The sequence below is a fragment of the Thalassophryne amazonica genome, chromosome 9 (genome assembly GCF_902500255.1).
Source record: "Thalassophryne amazonica chromosome 9, fThaAma1.1, whole genome shotgun sequence".
NCBI lineage: Eukaryota > Metazoa > Chordata > Actinopteri > Batrachoidiformes > Batrachoididae > Thalassophryne > Thalassophryne amazonica.
This window is the reverse complement of record NC_047111.1, coordinates 10,322,313-10,336,100: the sequence shown is the minus strand read 5'-3', so window position 1 is coordinate 10,336,100 and position 13,788 is coordinate 10,322,313. Positions and strand designations below refer to the sequence as shown.

General features: G+C 39.6%; 1 protein-coding gene across 1 annotated transcript in view; it reads left to right on the top strand.

Annotated features, from left to right (window-relative positions):
- Nucleotides 1–10,097: 10,097 nt before the first annotated feature.
- LOC117517273 (platelet-derived growth factor receptor beta-like) overlaps nt 10,098–13,788 on the top strand; it is a 153,734-nt gene continuing 150,043 nt past the window's right edge. Inside the window, exon 1 of the mRNA XM_034178225.1 lies at nt 10,098–10,294. The gene's annotated coding sequence lies outside the window, so the exon portion shown is untranslated. The remainder of the gene's footprint in view (nt 10,295–13,788) is intronic.

Genomic DNA, 13,788 nt, shown 5'->3' with positions numbered 1-13,788 from the left:
CTTGCATGGTGATGATATCTTAGACTATAAACATGAACTACTGGCTACAAAGTGGACCTATTACTCTGATTTGATCAACAAAATCAAGCATAACTCAAAATTCTTGTTCGACACGGTGGCAACACTTATTCATGGACAACCACCTGTAGTTCACTCTCATTTTACAGCACAAGATTTCCTGGATTACTTTGAGAAGAAAATAGAAGACATCAGGTTAAACCAGTGGTGGACACAGATAGCCAAAAAAAATTAACTTTGATAACAGATAATCAGAGAACTGAAAAGTTATCTTTGATAAAGGTAAAACAATAAACCACCCAAAAATGTATCGTAAGTTACAGATAACTGATAAATTCCAGTGTTGTCTCTTGTACATTTGCAACTACTAACAAACTGAATTTGAGTTTTAACACCACGATCACTTCTGGTAGCATCAAAAGCGACAACAGACCCAAACAATGAGCCCACACTTCTGTCTTTGAACATCTTGCTCCCTGCTGGAAGCTTTTATTTACTACATGGCTTCCAGCACAGATGCAAGCTGAGCGCAGCCGCAAAGCCCAGCTCTCTATCCAATCACAATGCTCCGGTCAGGTGGAGGTTTTGGAAAATAAAGCAGTGCTGACTCATGGTTTTTATTTATAAATAATATTAATACCGATAGAATAACTCCATTAATGTCAATTCTGTCATTTGTACAAAGTTAAAATATAACATATATCTTGTAATGTTGAATAATGCACTAATTCTGAGGTTTTGTAACAAACACAGGCAAATCGCAAAGGATTCTGGGTAAAATGTGCCTATTCTGCTAAACACTGATTGGTTGAGTCATTCATTATGTAAACCAACACATTAATGTGACGTGTGTCGTGTTGGCGTTTACAGATAAATGTGCTTTTGTAAAATATTCCATTTTTTTATTTGTAAAAATAGGCATTTTTATGGAGCCCTGGAAGTGTCATCGCAAAATGTTTTGCATGTGGAGAGAATGTGCGCTCATTTTATTATATTGTGTGCACATTTTATTATATTGTGCGCATGTTTTATGATGTTGTGCGCACGTTTTATGAAGTTGTGCGCACGTTTTATTATATTGTAAAACATGCACTCAATATTGTCTTGACACATAAATGTTGGCTATTCACCCTATTGACGTTTCAAATCCCGCAAAACCTCGGAGAGGTCGCCGCGCTGCGAGATCTCAGTAACAATGAGAACTGCATTGAGACGCTCTGATCAGGCTGCACTTTAACCGCTGCACACAGATAACACCATTAACATCGCAACATAAAACTATTTTTATATTGTGCCTAAAACTCTTGTGAATATATTCTCTGGGTTTATAGACGTTATTGCATTTATTTTATGTAAACGTGAGAATCACAGACTGTCTCTCTGTTATTTTCAGTGGGAGTTGCTGTGAGCTACACTCGCTTCCTGATCATGTCGTTCTTGGGGAAAGTGAAGTTTGCTCTTTAACGTCTTGATTATTGTTCTTTACAACACTGTTTGTCCTCTTTGTTCCAGAATAATATATATAATATGTCTGAAATTCGGTTTGCATTTATTAAATTCCACGCAGATTAAACGTAACAGGCACGGATTATTTTTTATAATTGTTTTAGCAAGTTTTCAGGGTATCATGCAGCAGTCTCTTATTAACGTGACGAAAAGCATAAAAAAAATACATTTTTATAGTATAATATTCATTTACAACTGTCATCGTGTTGATTCTCTATATGTTGTTTGACTGCAGCGAGTCTCTGGCACGCAAGGGATTATGGGATATGTCAATAGGGCGAATGAACACTACTGGCCAGTAGATGGCACTAGAAACCTTGAATACTTACCAAATCAAAATTCCAGATAATCCGTGTTTGCTACATTTAAGATCCGTGGAATTTAATAAATGCAGACACAATAACATCTATAAACCCAGAGAATATATTCACGAGAGTTTTCGGCACTAGAGTTTAATGCTGTTGTCCTTAGAGCCTGATCAGAGTGTTTCAAATGCATTTCACATGTTGTGAATGTACTGAGATTACCCTATCCTACCCATAATGCACTGCTGGGCACAGCATACTGTATATCCACACTAAAACCTTAAAAATTAGCGCATTACTTTAAAACTAAAACATATATCTGATATTTTCACTTTATAAAACTTCAGACATGGCTTTAATTTAAATAACTTGTCTGAAATTAGTTTGGTTAAAAGTTGAACCACAAGTTAAAAATGTATCCCTGGATGACTTGGGTGATATTGCCCACATATCAGTATGGGGTTAAAAGAAATGAGGTTTTTGCAGAGGGCAGAACTACACATCAGCTACGAAACATTTAGCAGGTAGGTGCTCAACTGATTTTAAGATTTATGAATATTTGTAGCTGTTCAGCTTTATCACGTTATCGGTCTAAAAATTATCGGACAAAAATTTATCGCAAGATAATTAGTCCGATAATGGTTTTTAAAGTTATCTAAAAAGATAATCCAATAATGAAAACATTGTCTTCGATAATTATCGATTGTTGGATTATCGGAACTGTGCCCACCACTGGGTTAAACATATCCCAGCATGCCTTAACCCAGCCACTACACCCTGCTATTGAGGTGGCACCATTACTGAGGTATTACCTAGATTTACAGAATTTGCTAGTATCTCACTAGGTGTGCTGACGAAACTCGTAACATCTACAAAAAGCACAACCTCTTTATTTGATCTTATACCAACAACACTTTTTAAGGACCTGTGGTCCACTCTTGGGCCGACTGTGCTGGAAATTATTTATCTTTCTTTAACTTCTGGATCTGTTACTAAATGTTTCAAATCTGCAGTGATTAAACCAGTACTTAAGAAACCTAACCTTGACCCTCGTGTATTGAAAAACTATCAGACGATATCAAATCTATCATTTTCCTCTACAATTCTGTAAAAAGTGGTTTCATGGCAGCTCGTGGACTATTTTATGGAGAATAATCTCTTTGAGCCACTGCAGTCTGCTTTTAGAAAATATCATTCCACAGAGACGGCTCTCACTAAAGTGGTGAATGATCTTCTGCTTACAATGGATTCGGACACCACTACAGTTCTGTTGCTGTTAGATCTCAGTGATGCATTTGATACAGTGGATCATCATATTCTACTTGATAGGCTGGAAAATCACTTTGGGATTACTGGGAGTGACCTTGCATGGTTGACATAAAATGTAAATTAAAAACAGAATACAATGATTTTCAAATCCTCTTCAACCTATATTCAATTGAATACACCACAAAGACAAGATATTTAATGTTCAAACTGATAAACTTTATTGTTTTTGTGCAAATATTTGCTCATTTTGAAATGGTAGCGTGCAACACGTTTCAAAAAAAGCTGGGACGGGGCAACAAAAGACTCGGAAAGTTGATGAATGCTCGAAGAACACCTCTTTGGAAACAGGTAAGTGTCATGATTGGGTATAAAAGGAGCATCCCCAAAAGGCTCAGCCATTCACAAGCAAAGATGGGGTGAGGATCATCACTTTGTGAACAACTGCGTGAAAAAATAGTCCAACAGTTTAAGAACAATGTTTCTCAACATTCATTTGCAAGGAATTTAGGGATTCCTTCATCTACAGTCCCTAATATAATCAGAAGATTCAGAGAATCTGGAGAACTTTCTACACGTAAGCGGAAAGGCCGAAAACCAACATTGAATGTCCGTGACCTTCGATCTCTCAGGCGGCACTGCATTAAAACTGACATCGTTGTGTAAAGGATCTTACCGCGTGGGCTCAGGAACACTTGAGAAAACCATTGTCAGTTAACACAGTTCGTTGCTACATCTACAAGTGCAAGTTAAAACTCTACCATGCAACGTGAAAGCCAAACATCAGCAACATCCTGAAATGCAACCTCCTTCTCTGGGCCTGAGCTCATTTGAAATGGACAGACGCAACGTGGAAAAGTGTGCTGTGGTCTGATGAGTCCACATTTCAATTTGTTTTTCGAAATCATGGACATTGTGTCCTCCGGACAAAAGATGAAAAAGACCATCCAGACTGTTAACAGCGCAAAGTTCAAAAGCCAGCAGCTGTGATGGTATGGGGGTGTGTTAGTGCCCATGGCATGGACAACTTACACATCTGTGATGGCACCATCAATGCTGAAAGGTACATCCAGGTTTTGGAGCAACACATGCTGCCATCCAAGCAACGTCTTTTTCAGGGACGTCCCTGCTTATTTCAGCAGGACAATACCAAGCCACATTCTGCACATGTTACAACAGCGTGGCTTCATAGTAAAAGAGTGCAGGTACTAGACTGGCCTGCCTGCAGTCCAGACCTGACGCCCATTGAAAATGTGTGGCGCATTATGAAGCACAAAATACAACAATGGAGACCCCGGACTGTTGAACAACTGAAGTCATACATCAAGCAAGAATGGGAAAGAATTCCACCTACAAAGCTTCAACAATTAGTGTCCTCAGTTCCCAAACGCTTATTGAGTGTTGTTAGAAGGAAAGGTGATGTAACACAGTGGTAAACATACCACTGTCCCAGCTTTTTTGAAATGTGTTGCAGGCATCCATTTCAAAATGAGCAAATATTTGCACAAAAACAATAAATTTTATCAGTTTGAACATTAAATATCTTGTATTTGTGGTGTATTCAATTGAATATAGGTTGAAGAGGATTTGCAAATCATTAGATTCTGTTTTTATTTACATTTTATACAACATCCCAACTTCATTGGAATTAGGATTGTACCTCTAACCTTAGTGACATGAAATTTGGGGTTCCACAGGGGTCTGTCTTAGGCCCCCTGCTTTTCTCCTTTATGTATCACCCCTTGGGCACATATTGAGGCATTTTGGTTTACTAGCTAGTTTAAATATATGCCAATAACTGCTGGTAATCTCATCCACATAAAATCCTTAGAAGATTGCCTTACATCAGTGAGTAGCTGGACGTCTAGCAACTTCCTACTTTTAAACTATATGATAAGACTGAAATGAAGGTTATTGGTCCAGTGAGACATCGGCATCACTTTGACCAGTTAACGCTTAACCTAGGCTTTTGTGTCATACATCACGCTGACAAAGTGAGGAACCTTGGGGTAGTTTTTGATCCTACATTGTCCTTTGACCTCCACATTAGAGATGTTATGAGGACTGCTTTCTTCCACTTCCACTTGAAATATAGTGAAGATTCATCCCATCCTGTCTATGGCTGATGCTGAGACCCTGATCCATGCGTTTATCTCTTCTAGATTGGACTACTGCAATGTTCTATTTTCTGGTTTACCGCAGTCTTGCATTAGGGGTCTCCAATTGGTTCAAAATGCTGCTACCAGACTTTTGACACGAAAAAGAAAGTTTGACCACATTACACCCATTTTGGCATCTCTTCACTGGCTTCCTGTCCCAGTGAGATCAGATTTTAAGGTTCTGCTATGAGTCTATAAAATTGTTCACGGACTGGCACCTCCCTACCTAACTGACCTAATTAAACCTTACGTACCGGCCTGTGCTCTGTGTTCTCAGGGTGCAGGACTACTTTGTGTCCCTAGGGTGAATGAAAAGTCTGTGGGTCACAGAGCTTTATCTTATCGTGCCCCTGTTCTGTGGAATGATCTCCCTGCATCAATCAATCAATCAATCAATCAATCAATCAATTTTTTTATATAGCGCCAAATCACAACAAACAGTTGCCCCAAGGCGCTTTATATTGTAAGGCAAGGCCATACAATAATTATGTAAAACCCCAATGGTCAAAACGACCCCCTGTGAGGAAGCACTTGGCTACAGTGGGAAGGAAAAACTCCCTTTTAACAGGAAGAAACCTCCAGCAGAACCAGGCTCAGGGAGGGGCAGTCTTCTGCTGGGACTGGTTGGGGCTGAGGGAGAGAACCAGGAAAAAGACATGCTGTGGAGGGGAGCAGAGATCGATCACTAATGATTAAATGCAGAGTGGTGCATACAGAGCAAAAAGAGAAAGAAACAGTGCATCATGGGAACCCCCCAGCAGTCTACGTCTATAGCAGCATAACTAAGGGATGGTTCAGGGTCACCTGATCCAGCCCTAACTATAAGCTTTAGCAAAAAGGAAAGTTTTAAGCCTAATCTTAAAAGTAGAGAGGGTGTCTGTCTCCCTGATCTGAATTGGGAGCTGGTTCCACAGGAGAGGAGCCTGAAAGCTGAAGGCTCTGCCTCCCATTCTACTCTTACAAACCCTAGGAACTACAAGTAAGCCTGCAGTCTGAGAGCGAAGCGCTCTATTGGGGTGATATGGTACTACGAGGTCCCTAAGATAAGATGGGACCTGATTATTCAAAACCTTATAAGTAAGAAGAAGAATTTTAAATTCTATTCTAGAATTAACAGGAAGCCAATGAAGAGAGGCCAATATGGGTGAGATATGCTCTCTCCTTCTAGTCCCCGTCAGTACTCTAGCTGCAGCATTTTGAATTAACTGAAGGCTTTTTAGGGAACTTTTAGGACAACCTGATAATAATGAATTACAGTAGTCCAGCCTAGAGGAAATAAATGCATGAATTAGTTTTTCAGCATCACTCTGAGACAAGACCTTTCTGATTTTAGAGATATTGCGTAAATGCAAAAAAGCAGTCCTACATATTTGTTTAATATGCGCTTTGAATGACATCCTGATCAAAAATGACTCCAAGATTTCTCACAGTATTACTAGAGGTCAGGGTAATGCCATCCAGAGTAAGGATCTGGTTAGACACCATGTTTCTAAGATTTGTGGGGCCAAGTACAATAACTTCAGTTTTATCTGAGTTTAAAAGCAGGAAATTAGAGGTCATCCATGTCTTTATGTCTGTAAGACAATCCTGCAGTTTAGCTAATTGGTGTGTGTCCTCTGGCTTCATGGATAGATAAAGCTGGGTATCATCTGCGTAACAATGAAAATTTAAGCAATACCGTCTAATAATACTGCCTAAGGGAAGCATGTATAAAGTGAATAAAATTGGTCCTAGCACAGAACCTTGTGGAACAAGGTCAATAAAACAGTCAGATTCTGTGGAGACTTTCAAGTCCAGACTTAAGCTGCATTTATTTTCCATTTCGTATGACTAGCATACTGGTATAGTTTTGCTTTACGCTTTTTACTCTTTTAATTCATTTTATTAGTAAACAGAGCGTGCCGTGGCCTCAACTTTACCTAAATTCTGTGTCTTTTAGTGAAGCTTAGGGTAGTGGCCGGAGATCACCTTAGTATTTCCTGTTTTTCTTGTTTAATGCTGACAAATTATACTGTATTTGTTGTCTTTCTGATGCCTGATTCTGTTTTTTTCTCTCTGTTTGAGGTGCAGCTCCATCCAGATGAAGCAGCAGGACCTTCGTGCCCGGGACGACGGTGGGGGATCGAACCCACGCGGCTCGCACCAAAAGACCGTTCCTCTACCAGGTCAGCCAAAGGGGAACTCCCTGTTAGCCAAGCTAGCGGGAACGTCTTTTCAATTGGAACCCGGGACTTTCATCCCGCTACACATCTCCCCACCATTTTTGACTTCGTCCCGAAGTCACAGGTGCATGTTAGCATAATCTGTGACCCACATCCTGTTCGTGACGCCAGATTGAAGCAGCAGGACCTTCGTGGCTGGGACGACGGTGGGGGATCGAACCCACGCGGCTCGCACCAAAAGACCATTCCTCTACGAGGTCAGTCAAAGGGGAACTCCCCATTAGCCAAGCTAGCGGGAACGTCTTTTCAATTGGGACCCAGGAGATGGGTGTGGTGTCTGTTTCTGTCACCCTTCTGTCCTGTGCACGGCAACATTTCCTGTTTTTTTTTTGTGAACTGTTCTGTAATTTGTGTCTGTATCATGGCCCAAGCAGAGGGTCACCCCTTTGAATCTGGTCTGCTTGAGGTTTCTTCCTCAAATCATCAGAGGGAGTTTTTTTCTTACCACTGTTGCCTTTGCTCTTGCTCTGGGGGTTGGTAAGGTTCGACCTTACTTTTGTGAAACACCTTGATGCAACTCTGTTGTAATTTGGTGCTATATAAATAAAAATAATTTGAAATTTTGTGATAGGTCACTGAGACTTTGTATTGTCTTCTATATGTATCTATGTCTGGTATTTATGTATTGGTAACCAAGTATTGGTGTGGAACAAAATTCCTACTTGGATCCTATTCTGCTTGATAACAACATTCATATAAGGGTGATTCTTAGACTATGGGCACTTATTATGTCCTTTGATCATATTGCATGAAAAACAGAAAAAAGGGGAAATTTCACACTTTTATAGTTATCTTTACAATGAAAGTGTGTTAAGAAATTTGTTCTCATAGTCTATGATGAGTTTTTCACCTTTTTTCAGCATCATTATATGCAAATATTGTTGTTTTGTGATTGTCCCACACCCAGACTTTTGATCTTCAGTGATAAAAATGAATGGTAAAGAAACGTTTTTTCTAATGTTTTAAAATATCTCTGAATAAAATATCAGTAAAATAATCAAAACATAATTGGGGTATTCAATGTCATACAACTGTTGTGATTTTTTTAAACAAAATGTAGTTGTCCCACACTATTGCCATAATTTCCACCACAACACTGTAATGTCCCTTTAAACAGTTTGTATGAAAGATTGTTTGGGTAGTTTCTATGGAGATAAACAGTGACATCAGAGCACATGTATATAGCGCCAAATCACAACAAACAGTTGCCCCAAGGCGCTTTATATTGTAAGGCAATGGTGTGGTGGAAATTACATTTACAAGGCCAATAGTGCCCGTAGTTAAAGAATCACCCATAATGTCTGTCTGACACATACTTGGATGAAATGATAAGTGATACTGCTGTATTTATACATTTGTGGATTTATTTATTATATGATGGCCACTGACATTTTTCAATCTCCCTCTGCACAGGAGCAGATTTGAAAGTTTTTGATTACACTGAACATAGATTTCATAACATGGAATAGAATATTGATCTGGATGGTTTTTTCCTCAATGACATTCATCATTGTTAAAATTTTACTGAAGAACAATTTAAGGAGTATTCTATGACAGATGGGGCATTTTCAATCATACATTTTAGCAGTAGAAGTCTCACTACCAACATGTCTAAAATTCAAGACTGTTTAAAGAAACATTTTAAGAAAATTTTTTCAGTTATTGCAACTACAGAGAGATGGTTCAGGGCCTTTTCACACATAGTACGAATAAGTACAATTTAGGGCAAATCACAGCGGAACAGCTTGTATGAGTGAACCACGAAAATGTAAAACGAACAATGCCGCTGTGACAGTGTTGTGCACATGGGATTACACAAGTTACTGTAACATTTGTATTGGTTTTTACAAATAAACGTGTATTTGTAAATATGTCATTTTTTCCATTTGTAAAAAAAGGCATTTGTAAAACTGAAAATTCTGTTTGTGAAGTGTGATTCAGCACAACGAAAAGCAACCAATGATCACACAATCACCATCCATTAGATTGCAGTGTTCTGTGTAATTTGACACAACCAGAGGTTAGTGAGAGATTAATAATTTCCAGCACAATCAGCCCAAGAGTGGGCTACAGGTCCTTAAACAGTTTTGTTGGTGTAGGATCAAATAAGCAGGTTGTGCTTTTTGTAGATGTTACGAGTTTCGTCAGCACGCCTAGTGAGATACTATCAAATTCTGTAAATCTAGGTAATACCTCAGTAATGGCGCCCACCTCAATAGCAGAGTGTAGTGGCTGGGTTAAGGCATACCGGGATATGTTTAACCTAATGCCTTCTATTAAGGTTTGGTCACTTGGTGAGAGGCTCATGTGATTCCAGAAGGTCACATTTTGGGCTCATACCTGGACTAATTCCTGAAGAATCTGTCTGACCCGAATGGATCAGAATATTCTCTCACACACTGATGACTTTCTCATTGTTGCAATACTGAAGACATGCAAATGAAAAATGTCAACTGGTGTCTCTCTGTGTGTGTGTGTGTGTGTGTGTGTGTGTGTGTGTGTGTGTGTGTGTGTGTGTGTGTGTGTGTGTGTGTGTGTGTGTGTGTCTTGGATTTGTTTCACATCCTGTCTGAGTGTGAAGGAGAGATTGAAAACAGATGTTGGTTCTCTGCATTTTTTGGAGTTACTTCTCCCCCTCCTCTCTCTCTCTGTCTGTCTGTCTGTCTGTCTGTCTGTCTGTCTGTCTTCCTCTTCTCACTTGGTCTCTCTCAGTGTTTCCACTGGATGAAGATTAGGTCACCACAAGAAGAAAAAGCAGAAAGTTTTTGACGTAGCAGAGAGGACGAGGACAGAGGAAGACGACGAGCACAAGAATGAGGTAAACAAACCCAGAGTCTTTTTCAGTCTTTATTTCTGGATTTTATGACCACAGTAGTAAACAAGGACCCTGCTGCCATTGCTTTCTTGGAATGTTACTGTGCTGACATAATATTGATGAGACTGAAGAGTACCAACAGAGTACCAGTGGCATATAGATTAGTACTCAGAGTATTGATAAGTACCAATGGAGTACTGATGAGAATTTACAGAGTGCCAATGAGTACTTATAGAGTACTGAAGAAGCATTACTGAGCACTCAGTATTGTTGAGCATGACTCAGAATTGACCAGTATTCACAGAGTATTCAGGGCTGTGAAAACTCCACGGATCCGCGAAATTCCGCGGATCTCATCATGTGTGTGTGTGTGTGGGGGGGGGGGGGGGGGGGTGTTGAACTCTGTTTTTAAAATCTCTATCACAAAGTGTTTTTTTTTTTTTCATGACATCGTGCGAGTTTTATAAGACCGCGGCGGTCCGCAGACACTGATCTGTGTGTTACAGATACAAATCAGTATCCTCGGATCCGTGGAGTTTGGAGGAGAAAAAATCCTGGCTGTCGCGACAGTTGTCGTAAAGTGAGACTGGTTGGTTGCTGTGGTGACGCTGTGTGTCTCCTGCGCAAAGCTTAAGCTAAACATAGCATGTGTACATCGCAAATCTTTAGAGCTCTAAAGTTTTTAAAAGAACACTTGTGCAGCCCGTCTGTGTCATGGAGCGACGTCAGACAGAGAAGATGGTGAGAAAGACTTTGAAAAAGTCTGATAAGGATCCGTGGAATTGTCGCTGACTTCATCAACACATCTGAAAGATAAAAGAAACGGGATAAGCGAACTGTGCCCTCAAGAAACACGGTAAGAATTTTTCTCTTTCTGGAAAATAAACATTGTGCTGTTCAAACAGGATTTTAGACAAGATTGTGTGACTTTTTTTTATTTAATCTAGACTTTCTTTCAATGGGAAAAAAAAGACTGTGGCTTTGAATGGATTTACGTGAATTTACACAAGAATATTTGGCTTTTTTACTATCAGGTATGTTACTGATATTTTACCACGATTTTCAAAATATTCTCCAAGCTTCTGCTGTGGTTTGTGAAATCTTGTAACAGTCTTTTCAGTCTTCATAAATTTCATGTAGTTTAATTGTTCTGAGTTAATGCATAATTTGGTTTACGATTAAAAGGAAAATCATTCCAGGTCCAACCTCCACATCATATTCTGTTATTTCAACATCATCATTGACGGTTCAAATGAAAAGTTGAATACAGGGTCATTTAAATGTCCACTAATTTTGAGACATTTTGTTCCAGGAGATGCTGAAAATGTATCATTAGATAAAAAATTAATTTGGTTTCTGGGATTCCACGGGGCCCGGGACCCCGGCTCCTGGGGACCTATGCCCCCAGACCCCCTGCAAATTTTCCTCAGATTTCACAATTTTCATTTCACAGCCCTGAGTATTGGAATATTGTCGAGTATATTGGAGTACCATACCATAAAACTGGTATGGTATGGTATGGTATTTACAGATAATTGATGAGTGCACACAGAAGATTAATGAGTACTCAAGAAGCATGGATGAATACAGAGTGAGTATCAATGAATTAGTGACTGAGTATTGATGAGTACTGACAGAGCATTGATGAGCACTCATGGTGCATTGATGAGTACTGAAGGAATATTGATGAGTACTGATGGCGCATTAATGAGTACTGATGAGAATTGATGGATACGGTTGGAGCATTGATGAGTACTGGAGGAATATTGATGAGTACTGATGACCATTGATGAGTACTGATGTAGCATTGCTGAGGACTGAAGGAGCATTGAGTACTGATGTAATACTGATGAGTACTCACATAATACTGATGAGAACAGAAGGAACATTGACGAGTACAAATGGAGCAATGGTGAATACTGATGGAGCATTGATGAGTATTGAAGGAATATTGATGCGTACTGACGTAATACCGATAAGTGCAGATGGAGCAATGATGAGTACAGAAGGCGCATTGATGAGTACTGATGGATCATTGATGAGTACTGATGGATCATTGATGAGTAAAGAAGACGCATTGATGAGTACTGATGGATCATTGATGAGTACTGATGGATCATTGATGAGTACTGATGGATCATTGATGAGTAAAGAAGGAGCATTGATGAGTACAGAAGGTGCATTGATGAGTACAGAAGGTGCATTGATGAGTCTAGATGGAGCAGTGATGAGTACTGACGGAGCAGTGATGAGTACTGACGGGCCATTGATTAGTACAGATGGAGCAATGATGAGTACAGATTGAGCATTGATGAGTGAATGAATGAGTTTATTCTGCACACAATTCAACAAAAAACTCATAACAAAACAACTTTACAAAGATCCCGTGTGGCAGAAAAGGTGAGAGCAGACGCAAAGCTTATAAATACCCACCCCTTATACTAAAAACATACAAAATATATACATGCATGCACACATCAACACAATTTCATAAATACATATCTACACAATCACATATATATTTTATCACTAAATCAAATCAAATCAATTTTATTTATATAGCACCAAATCACAACAAACAGTTGCCCCAAGGCGCTTTATATTGTAAGGCAAAAGCCATACAGTAATTACAGAAAAACCCCAACGGTCAAAACGACCCCCTGTGAGCAAGCACTTGGCGACAGTGGGAAGGAAAAACTCCCTTTTAACAGGAAGAAACCTCCAGCAGAACCAGGCTCAGGGAGGGGCAGTCTTCTGCTGGGACTGGTTGGGGCTGAAGGAGAGAACCAGGAAAAAGACATGCTGTGGCGGGGAGCAGAGATCAATCACTAATGATTAAATGCAGAGTGGTGCATACAGAGCAAAAAGAGAAAGAAACACTCAGTGCATCATGGGAACCCCCCAGCAGTCTAAGTCTATAGCAGCATAACTAAGAGATGGTTCAGGGTCACCTGATCCAGCCCTAACTATAAGCTTTTTCAAAAAGGAAGGTTTTAAGCCTAATCTTAAAAGTAGAGAGGGTGTCTGTCTCCCTGATCTGAATTGGGAGCTGGTTCCACAGGAGAGGAGCCTGAAAGGTGAAGGCTCTGCCTCCCATTCTACTCTTACAAACCCTAGGAACTACAAGTAAGCCTGCAGTCTGAGAGCGAAGCGCTCTATTGGGGTGATATGGTACTATGAGGTCCCTAAGATAAGATGGGACCTGATTATTCAAAACCTTATAAGTAAGAAGAAGAATTTTAAATTTTCTTCTGGAATTAACAGGGAGCCAATGAAGAGAAGTCAGTATGGGTGAAATATGCTCTCTCCTTCTAGTCCCCATCAGTACTCTAGCTGCAGCATTTTGAATTAACTGAAGGCTTTTCAGGGAACTTTTAGGACAACCTGATAATAATGAATTACAATAGTCCAGCCTAGAAGAAATAAATGCATGAAGAAGCTTTTCAGCATCACTCTGAGACAAGACCTTTCTAATTTTAGAGATATTGCACAAATGC